The sequence below is a fragment of the Calonectris borealis genome, unplaced genomic scaffold (genome assembly GCF_964195595.1).
Source record: "Calonectris borealis unplaced genomic scaffold, bCalBor7.hap1.2 HAP1_SCAFFOLD_96, whole genome shotgun sequence".
Taxonomy (NCBI): Eukaryota; Metazoa; Chordata; class Aves; order Procellariiformes; family Procellariidae; genus Calonectris; species Calonectris borealis.
In genome coordinates, this window is record NW_027441487.1 from 182,512 (window position 1) to 206,322 (window position 23,811).

The following is a 23,811-nucleotide window of genomic DNA, read 5'->3' on the forward strand; positions in this document are numbered from 1 at the left end:
TCCATCTCTACCTTGTCTCCTGTCTCTCCGGGCTCTTCTCTCTGCCAGGCACTTTCCTCAGTCACTCCATGACCTCCCAAGGCCTTTTCCTGTTATTGTGCTTCTGTGGCAGATGTTACCTTGAAAGCACTGTCCCAGCCACGTGACCTGCACCTATTTCTCTTCTCCCTCTGCTTCGTGCTCTGGCTGTTTGATGCATTTTTTGACCTCGGAGGCCCTTGTACCCTGGCTCCCTCCTGCTCTTAAACCCTGCTCCTGCAAGAGAAGGGGCAATCAGTCAGTGTCTCCTCCACGGCATCTCACCTGCATCTCTCTGACATGCACATCTGGCGCGAACTGTCACCATCAGCCCCAGCTGTGCGTGAAGTCTTCTCCTGGCACAGGCGCAGCTCTGGGTGTGCTTGGTGTGGAACACGGCTCCTGAAGGAGAAGAGCAAAACTCAAAGTTGCTCCTGGGCAACGTCCTGCTGGGAGAGCTGATTTGAAGGCAGGTGTGCCGCAGGTCCTGAGGCTGGTCCAGGGGTGCTCCCTGTCCCCCAGCTCGGCCACAGCTCGCACATCTGGCTCCTTCCAGCAGGATTCTGGAAAGCCCGTTCCAGCTGTGAGCGCCAGGCCAAGGGCACGGGGCAGAAACAGCCCCCACCCCCGAGGGCCCCAGCCCCCAACTGGCCTCTGCCCCCAAACTACTGAAACTTCCAAACAGGCTCTCCCTCTAACTGAATTACCTTCAGTTTTCAGAAAAGAAACTGTATGCTTCCAGATTAGGTAGCGTGAGTAAGATTTTTAGAGGGCTATTTGGGCTCCAACTCCAGAACAAAAGGATTTCCATTACACAATCTCAGCCACCTCCTTCATGATCCTCTTGTCAGTGACCCACAAAAACTGTGTTGTAGAAAACACAGTGGCTATTAAAAAGCATCCTCTCCTCCCCCCAAATCTTTGTTTCCCTTATACCCTCAGACTACCGCAGTAATTATCATACTGTAATTCTGTAATGACCAGCAACCTGAAAACCCTCCAAAGCATGGATGAGAAGCATCACTAACTACGCACCCACCTCTTAGTCCTCTTGCAGCAAGGAGCCAGTGCTCTGTGACCGAGCACTTCTGCATGGACACCTCTCTCTGACAGGAGACTGCCGGGCTGAAAACAAAACCAAGATCTTAAGTTGTCTTGGCTCCAGGGAAAGCAAAGAATTTTTGATGCCGATACAAACAAGTTCAAGAGAAAGCAGGATAGTGGAAAAGGCGGAAAATGTGATGTGTCTCACCCACCTTTAATTTCAGAGGAGGTTTCAAGGGTGGTTTTTTTCCCTCGCTGCACAGCACAGGTGAGGAAGCCCACACCTGCCTTTTAAGGAGAACTGAAAAGAGTAAGACTATCAAGTCCGTGCAATTACTCTTCTTTGCAGGATACATGACTCCTTTTTTTACATCTCAGTGGAGAGCTTTAATTTACTACCACTAAGTTCTGATATGGAAACAGCAAAACGTTCTCTGTAAATTTTTGAAAAGAATAGTAGACTGTTCATATAAACTGTAAATGACTTGTTTCCACTGTCAAAGGTTATAACGCTTTTGAGTATCTTTGCCATCTTCATCTTCTTTGCCAAGACTTTCTTCTGATAACGCTATAACTACTGTACCTCAACATAACATTAAACTCTTCAAATATCCTTGCAGATTCTATGAAATCCAAAATGCCCTACATGGATGCCTACAGGTTTTGCTATTACCATCACGTTTAAGACAGCATCAATCCTACCAAACCTACAACCTGCAAAACCTGGAGACCAATTTACGCAAGACATGACGGAATTTACAAGCGGCACAGAGGAACATATGTATCTATCTTGTTCTGTCCTTGCCAGAACTGCTGGGTGACCTGTCATCAGCCTCAGTGACTAACAGCAGGCAGGACTCTCTCATCTGGCTTAGCTCAGATGCAGCTCCTAGGAAAACGGCTATTTCAGAAGTCAGGTCTTGTGATTTTGGGAAAGCGTTTCAAGGAAATGTTTTAAATACTCTAGAATGGTAAGGCAAAGCATGGTAATCTCACTCCAAGTCCTCGCTCTGCCACAGATTACATGAGCAATAACGGGCAAGTCACTGGTTTGAACTTCCCCACTGAGAAAACAATGTCAAATGCATACAGTTTATGCTAATACCTTTGGTAGTTTTTTTCATGAAAGATAGTAAAAATGCAAAAAACCAGGGTATAATTATCTAGCAGGTGCTCATCGTAATACCCCCTCGCATTAATAGCTGGACACCAGGTAAGGAGTGTATGTGCTCTGTTCACCTACCTACTCACTAAAACTAAGTAAATTTTAGTCCTTGGAAAGCACTACCTTTCTTTTTTCTTTTTTCTTTTTTTTCTTTTCATGAAAAGGGTGGTGCTGCTTTCTGAATTCAAGATGAGTTACATGGAGTACACAGACAACTCGCTACGTATCTGAACTCCCAAGTCAAGCTCACAAGAAGGACGGATCATGGCATTGATCGGCTGCATACAGGCCACCTGAAAAAAACCACACACACACACAAAAGAGAAAACTTCTGGGCATGGACTGGAAGTCACTGGTTCAGGACTTCTAAGGAGGCCAGAAGATAACACAAAGCCGCAGCAGAAAAAAAGCAGTAAAGCCAAAGGCATTTCAGCCACACCAACCTCATCCCACTTCAAGCTCTCCAGCTCCTGAGTAAGATTTCAAGTGCCATGTCCACACAAACCTGAGGAACTACGTACCTTCAGCGCCACCGAGGTTCCGCTCCCCAGGCCAGCCAAGAGGGATTGAATCGCTCCACCCCATCTGTTTCTGCTCTTCCAGCAAAAGTCTCCAGCACCTGCTCACAGCTGCAATGAGAGAGGATCAGCAGCTACCCACAAGCCAGGGCAGGAGGGCGCACGTGCAGACCAATTACAAAATGAAGAGAAGAGCCAGAGGCAGAAGAGAGACTCCACAGAGAGGCCAGTCGAAAGCTCAAGAGCAGCAAAAGGCAGGATTTCTGTCACCACGTCCACGCCTTCGGGTTGAGGCAGAGGGTACACAGAACCTTCACTGCATCGATCATCAGACAAGGGACTTTGATATCAACAGCTCTCGCCAGGAGCAGCACCCCCTCTTTTGTACCCAGCGGTGTTTGATTCCAAACTGAAAAGAAAGGAAAGCTGGAATTCATGTCCGAGACTAAGCCAGCTCTAAAGAAGAGTGAGATGGGAATGCCTCGTGATTGACAATGCTCTGAGGAATAACCATGAGAAAACACTTGTTCCAAAACCTTGTCCAAACCCCTGTGTTACCCTTGTTTCGGACAGGGCACAGAGGAGTGACAAGGAAGGGAGCGATGCATCTCAAACCACACGCTGCCAGCAAGAGACAGCCTTTCAGGGAAACTTAAGAAGCCTCAAAGGAACATGTGGACTTGGGAGGAAACAGAGACTCTCCGTTTACCCAAGGAGAGCGGGGAAGAGCACACAGAGGGACAAGGAAGCGCCCCAGCTCATTCACGGGAAAGGGAAAACAGGTGTCCACTGCACAGGAGTGTCAAATAATAAAAATTTTAGAAACCCACAGATACCGAGAAAGACAAATGGGAAGAAATACTGAAGGGCATCAAGCCCTCATACGTAAGTTAAGAGGCATAATCAGAGAGGAGCAGAGAAAGCCACAAAAGAGGGCAGAGCAGCCAAAGTCCCACAGGCCTGTACAAATACATGGAAAGTATTTTGTAAGTCCCAGGAAAGTATGTGATGGTGATGGTACCAGGAAAGGTACAGTAGGAGAAAAAGTCAGGCTGGCACTTCACTCTGAAGCATGAAGCACTTGATCCTCTGTGCCAGAACCGCACAGGCACTGTGGCCAGGTAAGCTGCTGCCTACTTGTTGCCCTGCCAATACAATATATAATTGAGGAAAGTAAAATGCAGATACAGAGGTTTTTCTCCAAGTATTTGATGCTGACGCCTTCTCGCCTCCAGCCTTCCTGCACCTCAGGAGCTCAGAAAACGACAAGAAGGGAAAGCAATGAACACTGGCGCTGCACGACTCATGGAGTGGCTTTTCCACTCAGAACAGTGGTTGCTCTTCATCATTATGAGGACTAATTGTCTGGGTTTGGGGGAGTGCCTTGGAAGCAATGCAGGGGCCCAGTTTAACAGTGTGTCATCTAGAGAGAGGGAGACAGTCTGTGGCCCAAATGCCTCGCACAACAGCCACAGTGTGAGAGACAGGGAAGCATTATCCTTGCTGTATTGCTGAGACACCAACTTCAGTAATGATGAGACACCAAAGATAAGCAACTTCCCCCAGGTCTCACTAAGCATGCACTCACGTTTTCCAATTTCCTTTCACTGAACAATACAAAAATTCTCTCTACAACAATAAATTACCCGTGCCCGGGACCATCCCTGGAATGGAGGCCAACTGGCACAATTACCCTTGTCCATTTGGTTGCATTTTGTTGTGCAAAATTTGGATGCAGAATAGCTTCATCCAAAATGCCCACTGGGAAATCCCTGGGACCACTCCCACTCGTGAGCGGTGCCAAGGAATTTGTTGAGCTTTTCAGCTGACATGGGCCAAACCTGTACCTGTAAACCTCCAAACGATTTAGCACTACAGATGATCAAGGTCCAGTTCACAGGAACACTCACCGATGCTGTTTCATTCAATACCACAGACGCTGCCAAAAGTTCTCCCTCAGACAGCATCTCACGCTAACACACACCGGGTAGGTTTTTTCAGTACTCTCTTAGTATTGAAGAGAGAGTATTCTTTCGTTTAGAGCTGCATTTAGTGGTGAAAAGTGCCAGCCTGACAGCTCTGAAGCATGAAGCACTTGATCCTCTGTGCCAGAACCGCGCAGGCACTGGCCAGGCAAGTAAACAGAAGCAGAGGAAAGCAATGTGAATAAACCAAGCTCATCCGCTATCTCAAGGATAGAAGAGTGGCTCATTATCTTAAGAATACGGCCTAAGGAGCATCCGGCTTCAAATCCAATGTTCAACTGGAAGTAATTTTTTCCCTTACTGTGATGAACAGGTAGAAGGTGTGTAGGGGGGTTTTGTTTGTTTGTTGGTTTTAAACTTCTTACTTTTAAATAAAAAAGGGAACAAAAGGTATTAAGCACCTACAAAGAGACAAGGTACTATCAGAAGTGCAGGATCAAGTAACAAGAAGTGACTGAAGAAATGAAGACAGAAAATGGGAAGGGTCAGCAAGTACCTAAGCACAATTCACAATTGTGAAGCGATCCTGTCAGCATAGCACTTTTTGCCATCAAAATACTCGATCAGCAACCGTTCAGTCCTTCAGACAAGAGGACATCAGAGCAATTGAAAAGGAAAAGGGAACACATATCTTGAAAGACAATGTCTGAAGAGGCAGTTAATTTGGAGGAAGGAGAGATTGGAAGAGATCTCCAGGCCCATCATAAACTTAACAAACTCCATATTAAGCAATAAGGGGTTGGCTGGTTGCTTTCTACTTTATTTCCATTAGAAGTCTGCTGCAGAACCCAAATCTTCTAAGCATTAAGAGTTTTTTTCCAGTTTTCAGCCTCAATGTACTCAGGGCCAGGTGGCACACATTTTTTCTGGTGCCCACACCTTTAAGCTTAGCAACTGTTCTCCCTAAATGGTATTTCCCTCTTCTGCATTTACAGGAGTCACCCCACTCTTCTTCCACTTGCTTTTCTAGCCTAAGCAAATCATGAACTGATGTCATCACGCATGTCCATCTCCCATGTCCCAGCAATCCCTGCAGCTCTCCTCTCCAGTTATTCCGGGGGGAGTTCATCTTTCTTGTACGTGAAGGACCAGCAGAGCAGCCACGTCAGATGAGCTGTGCTCTGTTCAGTGGCATTCACTCTTCCCTACGGTTCCTGAAAATACTTTGCCTGACACACTGCAGTGCAGCACTTTCTTATCCCACATCACACTGTTGGCTCCCAGCTGCTCTCCTGTGCTTCCCTGTAGCTACCTGTAGGTCTTTTCCCCCCTCCTCAGTTTTGGCCAGCTGAAGAACATCCAACTTAGGGCTCTCAAATTCTTTCCCCTCTTCTAAATATCTTCTTGGTGGTCTCAGCTTTCTGCCCTTCAGAGAGGTAGCTTATCATAACAGGACAAAGATAGCACTGATTTTTCCCCAAGTAAGCAAATACTTGAACTGTTTATTTAAATACAAAAATTAAGAGGAAGGAAAAAAATGACAGCTAAGTGGAAAGTGAAAGTTTAATTTGGTGCTTAAGCAACTTGAGTACTTATGCTGCAGCTGAAGCAGAGGGCTAGCACTTAGACATCTGATCATGATAAAACCAAAAATCCATTCACTAAGGTTTCAAACTACAAAACAACTTCATCTAAGGGAAGACAAAATGTATATATACAAACACTGCCATGTGTTTATAGTGCCTTCTCAGCACAACGTTTCTCTTATGGCATCAAGAACTTACTGGTATGAAAAATTACGAATTTTAAGTGCTATTTTAAAGCAAGTTACAGTAAAATCAACAGTAGTGGGAAAAGAGTCAAGAATTAGAACTTGCAGAATGGGAGATGATTCGTGACCTTCTCAACAGCTTACAACCATCTCACCACCTGGGAATGACATACTTTGTTAGTATTGGTCTGGTTCGAAACTCAGCAGGCTGGCTTGTTCATCACTGCAATTTTTCAATCAGAGGAAAGAACGAACTGAGGAAGAACTAAGCAGAATGAAGGCCAGCAGGTACCAGTTTCAACTAACCTTCACCTGGGTGCAGAATGAAGCTTCTTTCTAAAAACAAAAATTGCATCTCTATCAGGATATTGGCGATTCTAGGAAGTGTCTTTTTTCCACCCTTTGCCTCACTAAAAAGCTTTTTGGCCCAGATGCTTTTCTCCTCATGCAGAAATGTGAAAGTATTGGGAACCTTGCACATTCGTATAGGAAAGCTGTGGCCCACTTAGCTCTGTAGCTGGAGGGCAGGTGCTGCAATGGTCACGTTCACCTGCAAACAGCAGTTGTCTTTGCCTTACGCCCTAACATCTCACAGGTGAACCGTGCCATGAGAAAAACATGCTCAGTTACAACTTCCTGGCTGGATGAGCAAGGACACCACCAGTGGGTCTGCAGGTCAGAAGCCCAATGCTGGTGCCACACCTCAGGTTCTTGACACAATGGGAGGTCAACATGAGAAACTTAAAAGTGGCGTGCTTACTGCTGGAATGCCAAAAATAAAGGCGAGAGATGGCCTGTGTGGGACTTAAGAAAAAGAAAGGAAGATCTTACTCTCTCTCTATTACATTTTCCAAAACGAAATGTGCTATGTAAAAGGCAATCAAGACAGGATTAATAACTACCAACAAGTAAAACAGATTTCCTGGATTTCTTCTGGAATCATATAATCCCTCTCCTAAGGAAACGATCTGCCTTGAAGATGCAAGACAGTCAGTGGCATTTCTACGGTTGCTCAGCTACATTTTAGTTCATCTGTTAGCACACAGCCTGGCTTTTAAAAGAGGTTGTACTGGACGGAAGAGTCAGAGTTGAACCGAACTACCACGTGAAGTCGAGGGGAGAAGAATACAACAAAACATATTTACCACAACCTGGTATATAGTTGACAAAACAGCACGACAGACTTGCCATGCCATGCCATCTAAAAGATGCTGCTAACGTCTCTGTCAGAAGCTGTTGTTATGTTATGGGCTATTGTTATACTCATGAAACAGCCAGCCTTCATTGGCATGAGGACTGGAGTGAGACCCCTGTGAATTACTATGCTCACTGCCTCAGTCTGCAGAAAATAAACAAATAAATAGGATTTAAAAAAAAAAATCACATGTAGCACAAATGATGGCCTTCAGAAATGAATGGCTCTGTAGATAAAACAGTGGGTTAGATTAGTTTCTCATTAATTCCTAAGTTCTCTGTCCTCTGCTTTGACAGGTGCTGATTCAAGATCTCCCTGTACTCAGAAGCTCTACAGCTGGATACCCCAGCAGGAGCAGTGGGGGACAGCAGCCACATAGACCAAGACCTCCCACTTGCTCTTCCTGTTAAGTCAAGAAACCTTAAGGAGCATAAGAGTTATTCCTCTGATAGCAGAACGGGATGAAGGGGCTTGAGATTTTTAGAACTTCATTTTGATAACATTTCACTGTTCCTTCATAGCCAGAAGGAATTTAATTACAGGAATTTTCGTACCACTCAACTGGTAAAAAGTTGTACAAGCCTTTTTATCCCGTTTTATCCTTTCACGCTTGTTCCATAAAACCATTTTCCACTCTCCAGCTCGCAATCTCTCTAAGCAGAAAAGTCCTATCTGCTGCACACCTGTCATAAACCAGGTAAGGTATGACAAAGTTTCAAGTATATCAGTATTTATAAAATTAGAAACTTTAAAACGCAAAAAAGAAAAAAGACTGGTGGGGGAAAAATTATTTTCTACCTTGACTGTTAGGTACTTAGGCTGCCAGTATTTAACATTCATGTCTCTGTATTTCAAGGTCAGGATTGCAAGAGTTCTGCTATTTGTGGATATCAGTGAGAGATTATCACCAGTTCAGGTGCTCCACCTACACTTATTCACAGATGTGATTTTTTTTCTTTCTTTTTTAATGTTTAAAAGGTTGAATCCACCCTTCCAAGGTATAATGGGCAAAAGAGCACATTCTAAGTGAAATTAAGTTATGCTTCGCTTGATTTAAATACAGAAAGTTAGCTCCACTGGTACATTCATGCACAAGAACGTTAACACCTCCAGCTTCATAAACACCCATAAACTATATTTTTATAATTATAAACAGCAAATTACTAAACATAGTACAACACTCTATGAAAGGGAAAAAGAATGCATGCACTCAGCATTTTCCTTTTGGACTAGAAAATGAAAATCTCTAACAACGGATAAGCCTGAATTAAAAATCAATCCACTCTGGACCCCAAATGGGGTATGGGTTATGATATGCCACATATCTGGACTTGACTCTTGAAAGCACTACGGAACTTCAGGTTCTTATGCAGAGGCTTAACTAGAGTCTTAATTGGCAACTTAATTTGGGACATGAAAGGTATCAGCACTACAGTACCATGTGCAGTCAAGAAAACTGGTCTTGCAGTTCAATTCCAACGCCGCATTCTCAAACAAACGAGGCTGCTACATCTGAGGAACAAGGATGGAAATCTCACCTGCCATCCCGAAGTTACGCTGTGGCATTTCTTCACTTTTTGTCGCTTTCCTCGGGCTTGGTCAATCTTTTGCAGAGTCTGAAGCAAAGGCCCATAGCTTTTTCCTGTTTGTAGCAGTGGATATCTGGGTTTTCACAGGTTGGTTTGTTGTGGGGCACCACTCGTACCCTGGCTTTGCCTTCATAAATGCATCCTTCTACTAGAAAAGAAAAGGAAAATTACCAGTCATGCCAGTCATGCCATTATACTATCCACAGGGCAATAGAATGCACTGCTTGTAAGAGGATTTAATACAGTAAATAATCCTTAAATATCTTGATTTTTTAACAGTTCAATCACGAGCTTAGACTCTGACTGGCAGCACAATCTAACAAGAAGAAATACTAAGAGAAGTAGAGCTGTATTTTAAAAAGTGGGGTTTCTCTTTCCTCTCCTGAAGGTTTATCACCCAGAGCAGGCTGAAGTTCTGATCCTGCAAACTGTTCCCCGGTGCTTGTATGCTCGCTCTGGGAAACAAAGACAGCTATTCAAATTCTTTTGCAGGTATACAACCTTTGTTTACTTTCTAGTTTGAATGAAATCAAAACATACATTTAGCAACAAATGCAGCATGAATTTCAGAATTATGACTTTGCCTTGCACTCATTTTTCTCTAGTAGATCTGTATTGTAGAATATTTGAGTATATTCTTTCCCAAACCAGGCACTGAAAATAAAACACCATAAAAGGAGGATCATCTCATTTTCAGTAACTTCTGATACATCATCCCAGTGTTCCTTCCAAAGTGTACCATGCTGCATGGCTGCATAAAATAAGCTGGGACCATTTGAAACTTTCTTTGGCCTGGAGCACACAGCACGCATCTCAGCTGTTTGCTGTATTCTTGGTCTGAGGCAGCAAAACGAACGAAGCCAGGCTACACACAGCGGGGTAGGGGGAAAAGGTCTGGATCCTACACAGTTTGGGGGGTAGGGGGAAGGATTAGAGCCTACTTTATTCTCAGAATGCGACAGTGATGTTTTCCAAATACCTTGCTGACCAGACCAAAGCAACATTTTTGAATGTTAGCAGCAATAAAAAGAGTACATTTCAGTATTTTAAACGTGTTGCCATGCAAGGTGGAGAATGGACGACTCAGAGGAACATGCCACACATTCCAGCTGCAGATGTTTGCCTAACAACTGACAGGGACGTACAGCACTGGCTGCCGGGGGAGGCTAACCAGTAAGGACCAGTGCCGACCGCAGGGAGGAGGAACCCCACACCTTCCCATGCACTCGGCTGCTCTCAATGGCAGCAAATGACCAGAAGAGCTGTTTTATCCTGAAGGACATGGCAGGGCAGCTGCAGGAAGCTTCTTCCGTGATTGCACATCTTCCCACCACCCAGCTGTCATCAGTCCCAGTTACGGCACAGAGAAACACCCCTGCTTCATGCACGTGCCTGCACAGAAACAGAGGCAGAGGGAAGAAATCCCTTGGGTATCAAATACAGAATAGCACGGAAAACCTTGTCCTCTGACAGAGTCGTTGCAGTGTTTTCCCAGGTCAATAAACAGCGTGCCTTGTGGCAGGATCACCATCGCATGTGTATCGCCCGCTTTCATTTCCATCTTAAGCTATCAGCTGGCACTTGCGACCGCCAGACTGTAGCAAGGATAAAAACAATTCCGTTTACAAGCAGCACAGCACCGTGTGAACCCGCTGTGTGAAGTCCTGTATTTATCGAAATGGCTATAAATAATAAAAATCTGCAGGGACCGCTGACCCACATACGTGCTGTATTTTCTGAAGAGGGGCTAGGTATTAAACCTACAAACTAAGGACCGCGACACCTCGCACCGTGCCCCTTTTCTCTTTCCCTCCGTTTGGTGTGGGAGCTCATTTCACCAGTGAAGGTACACCACAAAAATAGCCTCACAGAGCGGAAGGGAGGGGAGGGGATGAGGGAAGAGGTGGAAAGGAAATACACAGAGAAGCAGCTTTGCCTTCCCTTGTTAAAGCCACAGCCCTCTCACGAATCATGTTTCCAGCCTGCAGAGTGAAAAGCACAGAATCGCCAGCAATGAAGTATGTAAGCTCTTCATGTCAGCATCGCTGCTTGGAGTAATTGAATTGTTTGCAGAGTAATTTGACAAGCCGACAGGCTGCCCATCAAAGGAGAACCAGGATGCATGCCATTCGTGAGATGAGGCAGCAGTAAGCTTTTAATCGGTGTCCAACCAGAGCAATTCAAGTGAGGTGGTGTATTAATGGATTTTGTCCTCTGCAAAGCCAAGGAGCGAACATTAACTGCACTCCCCAGAGGGGAGGGAGCAGACTGAGGGCAGGCAACTCATCGGCCCCTTTCAGAGTTTCAACACTCAAGATAAATGAAAAAAAAACATGTAAAAAGTTAAACAGTGGCCAAGAAGCAGTTTTATAAAATGCACACAGGGACCTGATCCAAATCTCAGACAGACTTTCAATATTGATTTTCGTACTATTAGACCAAGGCCTACAATGCAGTGATAGCTTCCGCTTGCCAGATCAGGAGAAGATAATTTAAATGAGCTACACAGTAATGAGAAAACGCTAAAGACAATAGCAGAGCTTACTGTTCTCCTCCATTCGACCAACTGTGCAGTGAACCAACTTAACACAGCCAGCCTAAGGACGTCTCTGAAGTCGCTTAAAAAAACCCAAAAAGGTAAGTCCGTATCCTGGAATGTAAAGACATCGCCTTGGTTCCCACACAGAGCAGCAGAGATGGCCCAGCAGTTTCATGTCCCGACATCCCAGGTAAGAGAAAAAAAGCGCAGGATATGTTTGTGGGGTCGGTTTGATGTATCCTTTCCGTTTTGTGAAAGCCTGGGGAAGGATGCCTTATGAGGTAGCACAGGTGCCACCTTAGACAGGAGGATAAAAAAAGTGCCGCACTTCAGTGCAACTCCCTGAGTTGCTTTCATCACCAAATAAAAAAAGATTTGCTTTCTCCAGTGTGGTGGGAACAGGAGCTCACAAGTGGATTCAGGGTAGCAGATAGCACGTGCTTAACTGTAAATGTATGCTTAAATCCCACCAACGGGCTATTAAAGGTCACATGAATCCCAGAGAGCTAAAAAAGAAAAAAAACAACCAACCAACCCAGAAAAGACTACACTCTGTTTTTCACTCCTGAAGGACACCGGATTCGCACGACAGGTTACGGTCCATACCTCACCCAGTGAACTTGCCAGACTCCAGCAGGCAGCCAGAACATTTGTCCCCTCCTACTCCGAGGCGGCTGCCAAAGCATTGGCAGAGCAAGGACCGCAAGCTCCCAGTCGGGCTGACTGTACCTGTGAAACCACTGGCCGAGCACTGGCAGGGAGAAGTGTTCGGCTCTGCCACTGAACTGGATTCATCAGGCTGCTCCCTGCAGGAAACCATCTCCACTGCCTGCATCTTGCCGATGCAAGGATGTATTCAAAAATGAAGTGCTTTCTAGCAAGGGAAACAAGGCTTGAACAATGATAATCGGGCTGGCGATTTTCCAAGGCAGCTGAATATTCCCAGTCCCTGAACAGGGCAGTAAGCCCTGTAAGAGTTAACAGAAAAACACACCACTCCTATTATTGTAGTAACTAAAAATGCCGGGGCGGCTCAGGGGGGCTCTGGGAGTCGGGGTGCCCGGGGCCTGTGCTCGGGGGGTCTGTCTCCATCTCCTTCCCCTCCTCAGCTCTCGGGTCACCCCCAGGGCTGCCCCGGCCGGCCCGGCTCCATCTGACAGGGAGCCCATCGCACCGGGCGGTTTGGAGCTCTCCCCCACCACTCCCGGGTGGCCCCAGCCCTCACCTGAGCCAAGCCGCTGAGCTGTCTTTCATCTTTTCCGTTAAACACAAACATAGCAATGCTGATTATTTCATCCAATCCTTTGCCCTGCTATCCTGGCATATATTTAGAAAAGTATTTCTTAATATCTGGGGCTGACGGGTCTGCAAAGAAAGATACCATTAGAGTCCCATTTCCCTTGTTTTCACGGCTGACCCCTCCAAACATGCTCACTTGTTTAACCGATCGGTGTAATATTCAGAAGGATGTTGAGCATTTCCTTGCTGACATCATTGGACCGTAGCTGCAGTACTTTGTGCAAGACCTGCACGGGGTTGGCCACACTGGCACGAACTGGGGCTGACGGCAGCCCTTACTCCCCCACACCCCCTGGGAACAGCCACTGCAAGGCTCCCCAAGCCCCTCCAGACCCTGGGGGGCTGCCTCTCCCCACACAGCCTAGTGGGGACCTTGCATGCTCTCTCCTTGCAGAATGCTGCCTGCTTCAGCCTGGGATGCTGCTCCTTCTTCCTCATCCCCAACACCATCTTCACCGTCAGGCTCACCAAGCACTTCCACCCCATCCACAACCGGCTCACGTCAGCGGTGGGCATGGGCGGGGGGGGCTGATCATGGCAGGGGAGACGTGGGCTCCTCCTTGACCCCCTGATGTTTTCTCCTTCTCCCTCCACAGCTCTGTGGGGTCAGAGGAGACCTGTCCCTTCCACATCTCCTGCATCACGGTACTCAAGCTCCAGGCCAGGGGTCTGACGGGTGCGGCGGCACGCCCTGCGCCCCAGGAGCTCCTGTCAAGCTCGTGCCCAAGCCTTGCAGGGCTCCGGATCCCTCCGACATCTCTTCCTTGGCCTCCTTTGGGGTCTGAGCATCCGTTGGGGACACTCCCGGAGCCCGGCTGAGCAGGGGTGCAGGGGAAGGCTCCCTGCAGCTCTCGCTAACCGCCAGCATACCCCTTGCACTGACAGACCCCATAGGGAAGGACACCCACCCGCTGCCCCACGACGCTTCCCATGCCCCAGACAGAGCCCCAGCATGGCCCCACCAGCGCTCCCCAGGAAGGGGCACATTAACGTCACAGAGCTTCACTTCACCGACAGCAAGACCAAGACTGACCTCTGGCCCAGACCAGAGATGGGGGAGGACAAAAACAACCCAAAAGTGTCCCAGGCCCCTCTCCACCATCATGGAAGACGGGGCAGCACACACATGTCAGCATCGCAGGGCCAGCGGTGCTGGCCCCATCCCTTCCCCTTGGACCCAAAAATCACCTCCCAAAGAAAAACATCGGTGACATGGGAAACCATGGCGGGGATGCAAAATCAGCATTGAGGACAGGACATCATCAGCAGGATGGGAAACCATTGAGATGGGAAGTTGCTGTGGTATGAAAAATCAAAGCATCGCAAGGCTAGCTGAAGCAGGTGCTGTCATAATGATCACCATGGGGAGGGACCCCCCCAGAACACTTTGCCCCAAACAAACCCCACACTGACCGACCGCCATAGCAGGTACAGCAGCAGGCTCCCACTCCTCCTGGTGCTCCTGCCCGCTGGGTAACCCCCCAACTGGCTCTGCCTGCCAATATCTCACCCCATCACCTCTCTTCGCTTCCCCCAACAGAGAGGTTCCCTCTCTGGCTCCCGATGGCGTTGGAGGTGCCCGGCGTGAGCTCCACCCCCCTGGCCATGCCACCACTGGTCACTGCCAGCATGCTGTCTTCTGTCCCTGGGCTGCCAGTGTCCTGTAAGCCTGCCCAGGTCCACCCCGTTACCGACCAGCTGCCCCAGGCCAGCTTCTGCCATGGGGTGGCAGGGCCCCTGGGGGCCCCGGGGCAGCTGGTGCAGCTCCCCTGTGGGGTGCAGCTCCCCACCGTGCTGCAGCTCCCCCACCAGGTGCAGCTTCCCCCGGTGGTGGAGCTCTCCCGTGGGGTGCAACTCCCCTCTGTGGTGCAGCTTCCCCCGGTGGTGGAGCTCTCCCGTGGGGTGCAACTCCCCTCTGTGGTGCAGCTTCCCCGCGGGGTGCAGCTCCCCTCTGGGGTGCAGCTCCCTAGCGTGCCTGCTCCCTACGGCTGGGGACAGCAGGTGGTGATGGGGACTCTGGTGCCCCACCAGCCGATGGAGCTGGGGCCGTGGGCCATGCTCCAGGGGGAGCCCCTGTACTCCATGGGCTCCTGCCCGCTTCAAGTCCCTGCCCACCCCGGCCCCCCGCCACACCGCCGCCCCGCGGCTCAGCATTGGGTGCGGGGACCTCCTGTGCTCCACACCCTGCCCGGCTGCGCCCAGAAGCCGTCGGAGGCCTTTAAGAAGGACACAGCAGCCATTGAGGACAGTGTCCCTGCTGCCAGCCCCCACCAGCCAGCCCTGGCTCCACCCACCAGCAGAACCATGACAAAGCCCAAAGGTGAGTTTTGGGGGGTGGCAGAGCCCGCAGGTGGGCGGCCAAGCTGAGGAAAGCTTGCATCGCCCCGGGGTCGCGTTGGCTTTGTTTGTTTGCTTTTTCAGCAGCGGTGACCACCCCAGCAGCCCTGGGGAAGCCCGCAGATCTGCCCGAGCAGGGGCCAGTCACCTTTGCCGAGGCCCTTCCTGAGCAGGCAGAGGACACCACCGTGAAGCATACGGTCCACTGGCTCAACACCACGGACGGCGAGGACACCATTCCTGATGGCCCCGACAGCCCCAGCTTGACCGCCTTCCTCCACAAGCTCCCTGACCTCTCCGAGTATGTGGTGGAGGGCGGCTGCCCCAAGGAGCCAGCAGTGGTGGTGGGGCTGGGGGACAGCGAGGACACCGCCCCCGATGTCCCCGACTTGACTGCCTTCCTCAATGAGCTCCCCAACCTCTCCGAGTACGTGGCCACGGGCGGCTGCCCCAAGAAGCCAGCAGTGGCGGCAGGTCTGGGGGACAGCAAGGACACCGTCCCTGATGTCCTTGATTTCCCAACAGCCTTGCCAGCACCACTTTCCTCAATGAGCTCCACGACTTCTCGGAGCATGTGGCGGACAGTGACTGTCCCCAGGACCAAGCAGTGGTGGCACAGCTAGGGGACAGCGAGGACACCATCTTGACCGCCAATGGCCCCCACTTGACCGCCGAGGTCCTCGATGAGCTCCCTGATCTCTCCAAGTATGTGGTGGAGGGCAGCTGCCCCAAGAAGCCAGAGGTGGTGGCGGGGATGGGGGATGGCGAGGATGCCGTCCCCGATGTCCCCGATGTCCCCAACTTGACCTTAACAAGCTTGATCCTTAACAAGCTCCCCTACCTCTTGGAGTACAGGGCAGAGGGCAGCTGCAACGAGGAGCAAGTGGCAGTAGCAATGCTGGTGGACAGTGAAAACACCTTCCCCGATGACCCCAACTGCCTTGCCAGCACTGCCTCCTTCAATGAAGTCCCTGACTTCTTGGAGTACGGGGCAGAGGGCAACTGCCCCAAGGACTTCCTGGCAGCGGCAATGCTGGGGGACGCCGACACCTTCTGGGGGGTGGCGGCCTCCCCCTTGCAGGCCCCCAAGGGGAAGCAGGGTGGGGTGGCAGCAGACCTCCCCGCCTGGCTGACGGTGAGTCCCTTGGAGACTTCTGAGGAGACCTCTCTGGAGAGTTCTCCAGAGGACAGTCCTGTGGAGAGTCCCTGGAAGGATCCCCTGAAGGGTCCTCTGGAGAGCCCCCTGTGGATCCCACTGCTGAGTCCCCTGCCCAGCCCCCCGGCTGCCCCCCGGTGCCACCCACCCCACATGGCCCAACCGGTGGAGGAGGCACTGCGGAGGCAGCCCCGGGTGGGTTCAACCCGCTCGCCACTGTCGCCGGGCGTCGTCTCCTGCCGGGTGGTGCCCAGATCGGGCAAGGCGGGCGGCCAGCAGGTCAAGCACCCCGCGCCAGCTGGCACCCCCAAGACACAAGAGACCTTCCCGTGGGACAACATGTCACCCAAGAAGAGGAAGGAGATGGTGGTGCGCCAGTTGGTAAAACATTCAAAAACCCCGCGGGAGGGGAAGCCGGATGGGGACGGTGCAGCGGCAGGCAGCAGCAGGCAGCAAGCGGGCAGCAGCAAGCGGAGGGCATCCGACAGCAACAACGTGCCCACCAAGCGAGCCAGAACCCTGAGGGACGCCGCGAGACAAAGTGCTCCACGCCCCCCTGACCGCTGTTGATAGACTGATAGAGAAGGTGTGGAGCACGGATCCCTGCAACATGCGACCTGCACCCGCCCATACCAGTCCCAGCCCTCTCCCATATCTCTGTTTCTTTCTTAATTCATTAAAGGTTTGATGTCGTTTCACAGCGCCTCTGCCTATGGTCATTCCTGCAGTGGGAGGTGGGGGGGTTAATGCAGCCCCTGCCGCATGCGTAGATCTGACACTCCACCTCTTCACCCCAGTATATGAGGAACCCCCCATGATTCCAGATGGAGATGTTTAATCAGAACCTTAATTCCCAAACTCGGGGTAAATGAACTAGAAAGAGCTCTTAAAAATCTATCTGCTACCATGGAACCCACAGACAATTGCACAGTAGATGCCACTTTAGCCTTGCAACAGGAAAATTCTTCTTTAGCTGTGATACTAGGACAAAATCATCTAGTACCTGATATGCTTACCCTGCAACAAGAGCATTGATTCATACCAAAGGTAACAAATGTCACGACGTCCGGGCCATTTCCAAACACTTACAAACATTACATCAAATCGCAGTATCTCCTGGTGGAGTTTCACTTTCTGACCTCTTTAGTTGGATACCACCCTTAGATTTGCAACAAATAGTAACAAAAACTATTATTATTGTAATATTCTTTATCCCATTACTAAGTTATTTGGATTGTGATTAAGCGTTGAGTTGCCACATATCATAGAACCAAACGATCGAACTCACCAATAGCGATTAATCTCGCATTTGTCCCCCGCTTGGGAAAGTCCTCCTCCTCCTCCACCACCTCTCCGTTCACCGCCCAGCCATTTTGCACCAGTAGAGGCAAGAGAGGCTCGCACCCTCACTCTGCAGGGCTGTTACCCCAACCACTGGATCACACCGTTACCCACGCCACAAGGGGTGGAGTGTGGCGAGACGCTCCTGGCCTCAGGTATGGCAGGGGACAGTGGAAAGCGCTAACAGAGCGTGCTTGCGCTGCTCACACAGCTGCACGGAGCCCCTCGCACACAGAAACCTGTGACCAACCACGTACAACTACTTGCGGATCACCAACCCTTCTGAGACACGTCCAGCTTTGCATGTAAAGGACATGCCTACATCAACTTGTCAGGCATACAACTGAACAGAGAAGGTGCAATCCCAAAAATAAGGTGCCCCAACACCAACTCGGGGTAGCTCTCAGCTGGTCCAGGGGTGCTGCCTGGAGAAGGAGATGTCCTTATGTCATGAAGGAGAACACGACAGGTCCACAATTTCCCCAACTGTTGCTCATCAGTGGGTAAGATTAATCGTTAACAGTGTTGTACCTCGCCTACACGGCAAGTGAGATTTCCCCTTCTCTCTTTCGCTCATGCTTAGATTGCTTGCGCTCTACTCAGGCTCAATGATATTGATTGTCAACTTATATTATTATAATACGTTTGAACAGACTTGGTCCGTAGACTGTTGGTGTTTTATCGTCCGATACCCAAAGAACCCTTGTCGTGTGACAGGCATCCACCTCTGATGGAAGTTTTAAGCAATAGCCCGCGTTTGCCAAAGAAAGCTGGCGAGAGAAGCACCAGGACGCACGCAAAGAGAAAGCCCGACAGAAGTGTCCTCTGCCCATCTAAAAAGCCAAGGGAAAAAAGGACTCAAAAAACAGAGCGGCCTTTTCCATCACCCCGATTTAAAGCAGAGCAAGCAGCTTTTATTTTAACAGCGTTGAAGAAATCCCTAATAAGGCCTCTTTCAGAACACTGCTTCGGGGTTCAGGAGGCTCAGGTAGACCAGATTAAATGCTCAGAGCTACCAACACAGAACAGAGAAATGAAGAAACTATTATATAAAGTAATATTTGTACAAGGAAGAAAAAAATTCACCTTTTTCATGATTATAGCAACTGTGATGTTTACTTCAGAAAAAGATGGGAATGAGGGAAAATAACCTGCCTAGGTTGAAGGTAGAGCATGACCAGTTCATGAATGACCAGGGATTATTCCGTCTAGAGAGGGCAGGAAAGACATCCCAGGACTAGGGTGATTTTTGCTTCTGATGAAACGGTATCAACGGCCTGGCAGCGTGAAGGCTACAGAAGACTACTGAGAAGACTGCAGTCCCAGGCTTTTTGTGGGACCATTACCCTGCAATGGCCTTTGCCTTGGCAAAGTGATGGCAAATCAAACATTGCCACTTGAGCCCTCGAACTACGTCGTCACGATCCCAAGACTGTATCTATCTATAGTCTATCTGTAAGACTCGGATAGATTTAGCTGAGAAAATAATGAGGCCAAATGAAATGTATCTCCAGGAGATAAAACTGTCGGCAGGAGCTGGCTCATCCTGGGACTCGGTACCACTCAGGCACACGACCTGCAGTCCAGAGGTACCCCTGAAGAGACCTCGACGGCCTGCATTAACACACCGGTACGCACTTGAGATGTAAACACTGCCAAGTCATCTCTTATTTGCATCCACACAAAGAGGAGCCAATGTAGCAAATTGAGCCTTACTTCTGCTGAAACTCTCCTTACAGACAGCTCATCTTCTGTGTTCCTAAACTGTCGTAAAGACCTGTTCTAGCGCAAAGGCTCGAACCCTGCCTACGGCGAAGAAGCCATTTAGACAAGCCCCGCTTTTCTTTCCTCACTGTTGTCTTGCTTCCCAGAAATCAATCAATACCCAAAGCTCCGTATGAAGACCGCATAAAAAAGCCAACTGCAAGTGCCTTTACTTGCCACTATTTTTGTCAGGCAGCATTCTAGGAAGAAACTAGCTTGTCCGGCTTGTTTTGCTACAGCTTCATTACCTTTAAAGACGACACTTCTTACCTCTGCTACTCCAATACAGCCTCACAGCCCAGCAAAATCATACTGCAGGTAGGAAACCTTCACCATACAAAGACAGGCACGCTACAGGCACAGTTACTCTCAAAGAACAGGCTCTTTCAACCACTCTTCCTCTTGCTTACCAAAGTTCAGATAGTGTTAGAAAACAACAGCAAAAATGCAGCACGCTCTCACGTTTTACGGAGCCCATTATCTCAGCCGTTCAACCTTAAGTCCAACTCCAGTCTGAACCCCAGAATAAGAAATGCTGTCTTAAAAATCTCCAGAAAAAAGAAGGGCTTTGAAGTGACAAGACCAGAAAATGTTCATGAAAGCCCCATCATGCAAGTACACATCTCTGATCACAGGCCAACTGCACCGTTACCTGAGGAAGCGATGTTCTCTGTGAACTGGCAGCCACTGACATCTGGAAACTAGCTCAGCGTCTCTTGTTTATTAGTGCCAAGCACGCAGGTTGGAATTGGAGCTGGGGAAGAAAACCACAGGCAGTCAGTCTGGTTTCATTCAAGTCCATTAGGAGAAGTCCAGTTCACATTTACAGGAATCACAGCAGGCCCCACCCGTCCCTGCAGTCCCCAACACACTCCCTAGGAGCAATAAGCGCAGAACAAGAGACCTTCCTTCAAAATAAGGCCCACAGCCTGCTCTTTCAACAAGATGCACAGAGCACCAGTTGAGAACCACCTCTGCTTTAACTACGCCTAGCTCCACCGTCTACATAAGGAGATCGGCTCCCAAATGATCCCTAGCCCTAAAGACACAGATCTTCCTTAGGGCAATGCTAGGTTGTCCTGGTTTTGTCTGGGAAAGAGCTAACCTCTTCCTCGTAGCTGGTATAGTGCTGTGTTTTGGATTTAGGATGAGAAGAATGTTCATAACACACCGATGTTTTAGTTGTTGCTGAGCAGTGCTTACACTAGCTCAAGGACTTTTCAGCTTCTCATACTGCCCTCCCAGTGAGGAGGCTGGAAGTGCGCAAGAAGTTGGGAGGGGACACAGCCAGCACAGCTCACCCAAACTGGCCAAAGGGATATTCCATACCATATGATGTCATGCTGAACAAAAAAATGGGGAGGTTGGCCGGGGGGGTGGGGCTGCTCCTCGGGAGCTGGCTGGGCATCGCTCAGTGGGTGGTGAGCAATTGCATTGTGCGTCACTTGTTTTGTATATTCTTTTATCATTATTATTATGATTTTTCCCTTCCTTTTCTGTCCTATTAAATTGTCTTTATCTCAACCCACGAGTTTTAGCTTTTTTTCTGCTTCTCTCCCCCATCCCACTGCAGGGAGTGAGCAACCGGCTGTGTGACGTTTAGCTGCCTGCCAGGTTAAACCACAACACGGGTAAATACCAGAGCACAGGGACGCCTGGTCATTCAGGTTAAGCTGATGGGGAGGAGGACTAGAAAGAGAAAAATAAGATGAGGGAAAAGACTGAGGAGCTGAGAGAGAAAGAAAGGTGCAGGGAAAAGGCCAGAGAGATAGACAAATCAAGCAAAACAGGGACAAGGAGTCTTACAGAGAGATGGAAGAAGAAAAAGTAGGGTTGGGGAGCAGCACAGAGGGACAGAGAAAGTGGGGGGAGAAGAAGAAGAAGGAAGGAGGGACAGAGAAAGGCAGGGACAGGGAACGGGACATACAGACAGAGAGAGAAAAAGAAGGACAGTGAACAGGACGGAAAAGACTAAGAAACAAAGAGAGGGTCAGATCCGGACAAAGAGACCAAGAGGAAAAATAGCAGCAATGGCCTGGAGGGTAGAGATGGAAGGAGAGGAAAGAAAGGCCGAGAAGCAGGACAGAGGAAGAGAGAAGAGAAAAAAGAGAGAGCCAGCTGGATGGGGGTACAGCAAGGCAGTGCGACAGAGAAATAAAGACAGGAAAGCTGAGAGAGGAAGCAGGGCAGAGGCACAGCGGGAGGAAAAAAGTGTCCAGGAGCAGGACAGAGGTGGAGAAAGAAGCAGCAGGGAGAGAGGGATAGAGAAAAACGACAAACAGGATGAAGGATGGGGGCAAAGGGAGAAAGACAAGGAGAGGGGCAGGACGCGGATTGTCAGAGAAAGGCAGAAACAGGGAGGCAGGACAAAGTGAAAGACAGGGAAAAACAAGAGACAGGGAGCAGGACAGAGATGGAGGGGAAAAAAGCCTGGGTTGGGCAGCAGGACAGAGAGGTGGAGAAGGAAAAGACAGCGCTGGGCCGCAGGACAGAAAAGGTGGGGACAAGAAAAAAAAGGACAGAGGAAGCGTGAGAGGAAAGTAAAAGGGAGAGGGATCTGGGCAGAGATGGAGAAAGAAGCAGCAGGGATAGAGGAAGAGAGGCAGAAAGAGGGAGCAGGACAGAGAAAGAAAAATAAGGACAGGGAGCAGGAAGGAGATGGAGAAATAATCTCGGGTGGGCAGCAGGACAGAGAGGGAGTGAAAAAGGAATAGGGTCAGGGAGCAGGACAGAGGGACACACAAGAATAACGACAGAGCGAGAAAGGCCGGGATTTTGAGCCTCACAGAGGGATGAAGAAAGAAAGAGAGGGATCAGGAGCCCTGTGGAGAGCTGGAGGAAGACTAAAAAAGAAAGGGGGTCAGGGAGCAGCAGTGAGGGACAGCGAGAGTAAGAGATGGACAGGAAGAAGGACAGCGACAGTGGGACACAGAATGAAAAAAAAAAAAACCAGAGACAGTGAGCAGGACCGGGGGGGGAGAGAGAGAGAGAGAAAGTGAGAGAGAGAAAGAGGAGGGAGTGGGACATACAAGCAGAGAGAGAAGAAGCAGGACAGGGAAGAGGCCAGAGAGATTGTGAAAAACAGAGAGGGATGCAGATCGGGACAAAGAGGCAGCGAACGAAAAAACAGCAATGGGCTGCAGGACTGAGGGAGAGGAAGAAAAAAAGAGGGGCAGGGAGCAGGGCAGAGGGAGAGCAAGAAAAAACAAAGGGGCGGGTAGAATGGCAAAGAAAGAGAGGGGCTTGGAAAGAGAGGCAGGAACAGGGAGCAGGATACAAGAATAGACAGAAGAAGAGAGGTACAGGGAAGCAAAAATGTTACACCAGTGAGGGAAAGGCAGGGGGGGGGCACAGGCACAGGGAGGGACCCGGACGCAGAAGAGGGGTGACACGGCCCCAGGGGCCCAGGACTCACCGCAGTTCCCGCTCTCGGTGCTTCCAGACGAACGTTACAGCTCAGACATTTCTGTCTTTGCCTCTCTCAGCTCTTACAATATGAAGCTTCCTAGACACACAGTCTCACACACACTACATGGCTGTACCGTACTTTTGGCTATCCACACAGACCCCACGGTGCATGCTGGAGATCTGGTCGGCTGAGGAATACTCAGAGGGACCCTTCCTCACTTGGAGAGGCCATCTGCCTCTTGTCTGCAGCCAGGGGCAGCTTCCAGCCAGATCCCCTTCGTGTCCTTCTTCAGCCGCTTTACCTTTTTCCGATCTCTTCAACTTCAGCCTGAGCCAGATGCAGCCAACGACATCCCTGGGGGAGGAACGGACAACCGAGCCCTCAGCGCAGCCTCTGGGAGAGGGAAAGAATCGTGATTACTGCAGCCGGCCCCAGGCTGCAGCCCCTCCTGCTGCAGGAGCTCCTGCAGGCACCGCTCCTTCCCCGCGCTGGCGCTGACAGCACCCACGTTAACGGAGGATCGAGTGTCCCCGAGGCCCAGCTCGCTGCTGCCAGGACAGGCCGTGGGGCGGCCTGGGGCTGCAGGCCAGGCCTCAGGGGAGGTGCTGGGGCCGGGGCAGCTGTAGGGGGTGAGCCGGGCCAGGGCGGCTCAGGGGGGTTCTGGGAGTCGGGGTGCCCAGTGCCTGTGCCCAGGGGGTTCTGTCTCCATCTCCTTCCCCTTCCCAGATCTCGGATCACTCC

At 49.8% G+C, this 23,811-nt stretch overlaps 1 long non-coding RNA gene across 1 annotated transcript; it reads right to left on the bottom strand.

The window, feature by feature from the left end:
• Nucleotides 1-1,050: 1,050 nt before the first annotated feature.
• On the bottom strand, nucleotides 1,051-23,417 carry LOC142076718 (uncharacterized). The gene is made up of 6 exons (XR_012671284.1): nucleotides 23,209-23,417; nucleotides 9,175-9,373; nucleotides 2,749-2,856; nucleotides 2,351-2,520; nucleotides 1,275-1,363; nucleotides 1,051-1,143 (listed from the first exon to the last, which is right to left on the bottom strand). It is a non-coding gene; the product is annotated as an uncharacterized LOC142076718 (long non-coding RNA).
• Nucleotides 23,418-23,811: the final 394 nt, after the last annotated feature.